Source organism: Malurus melanocephalus, unplaced genomic scaffold (genome assembly GCF_030028575.1).
Source record: "Malurus melanocephalus ecotype Western Australia unplaced genomic scaffold, MMel_1.1 scaffold_7012, whole genome shotgun sequence".
Taxonomy (NCBI): Eukaryota; Metazoa; Chordata; class Aves; order Passeriformes; family Maluridae; genus Malurus; species Malurus melanocephalus.
Window position 1 is genome coordinate 1 of NW_026630242.1, and position 1,423 is coordinate 1,423.

The 1,423-nt window shown below is 40.0% G+C and overlaps 1 long non-coding RNA gene across 1 annotated transcript; it reads right to left on the reverse strand.

Moving 5' to 3' along the window:
• Positions 1-74: 74 nt before the first annotated feature.
• Positions 75-805, reverse strand: LOC130588580 (uncharacterized). Its single transcript, XR_008966989.1, has 2 exons — positions 756-805; positions 75-188 (listed from the first exon to the last, which is right to left on the reverse strand). It is a non-coding gene; the product is annotated as an uncharacterized LOC130588580 (long non-coding RNA).
• Positions 806-1,423: the final 618 nt, after the last annotated feature.

A 1,423-nucleotide genomic window follows, 5' to 3' on the forward strand; every position in this document is an offset into this window, starting at 1 on the left:
AAACCCATAATTTTGGGGCTCAAATCCCACAATTTTTAAGCCAAAATCCCATAATTTCCTCTTTTTCCCCCTCACCGCCTGTTTGGTGGATTTGCCTCCGGCTTTGAGGTCGCGCAGTTTCTTCTCCTGTTTCTCAAATTGTTTCATCAGCTCTTTCTGCTTCTGCTGGTACATCTTCTTAAAAGTCACTGAAAAAAACATAAATTTGGTAATTCCGCTCACATTTCTCCATTTTCCCTTTTTATTCCCCATTTTCCCTTTTTTTTTGGTCCATTTTTCCCTTTTTTTGTCCATTTTTCTCTTTTTTTCCCCCATTTCCCCTTTTTTCCCCCATTTTTCCCTTTTTTTTTGGTCCATTTTTATCCTTTTTTTCCCCCATTTTTCCCCTTTCTTTTGCCCATTTTCCCCTTTTTTCCCCATTTTCCCCTTTTTTCCCCCCATTTCCCGTTTTCTTCCCCATTTTCCCCTTTTCTTCTCCATTTTCCCCTTTTCTTCCCCATTTTCCCCTTTTTTCCCCCCATTTTCCCCTTTTTTTAATCCATTTTCCCTTTTTTCCCCATTTTCCCTTTTTTTCTCGTTTTCCCCTTTTTTTTGTCCATTTTCCCCTTTTTTCCCATTTTCCCATTTTTTCCCCCATTTTTTCCCCTTTTTTTCCCGTTTTTCTCATTTTTTCCCATTTTTTCCCCATTTTTTTCAATTTTTTTCCCGTTTTTTCCCATTTTCCCGTTTTTTCTCCCCAAATTCCCGCTGCTCACTGTAATTCCCACGGTAATAATGCAATTTTTGGGAATCCAGGTGGACAAGACCCAATTTCCCTGTTTTTTTTCCATTTTTTTTCAATTTTTTTCCCATTTTTCCCCGTTTTTTTTATTTTTTTCCCGTTTTTTCCCATTTTCCTATTTTTTCTCCCAAATTCCCGCTCCTCACTGTAATTCCCACGGTAATAATGCAATTTTTAGGAATCCAGGTGGACAAAACCCCATTTTCCCCTGTTTTTTCCCCATGTTTCCCCATTTTTTCCCATTTTTTCCCCTTTTTTTCGATTTTTTTCCCATTTTTTCCCATTTTCTCATTTTTTCCCCCCAAATTCCCGCTCCTCACTGTAATTCCCACGGTAATAATGCAATTTTTGGGAGTCCAGGTGGACAAGACCCCATTTCCCCGTTTTTTGTCCATTTTTTTTCCCATTTTTTCCCCGTTTTTTCGTTTTTTTTCCCGTTTTTTCCCATTTTCCCGTTTTTTCTCCCCAAATTCCCGCTGCTCACTGTAATTCCCACGGTAATAATGCAATTTTTGGGAGTCCAGGTGGATGATGTCGGTGCAGACGTCGTCCAGGAACCCCTGATCGTGCGACACCACCARCAGCGTTTTCTTCCAGCTCTGCAGGTAACTGGGAAAACGGGGCAAAAAACGGGGATTTTGG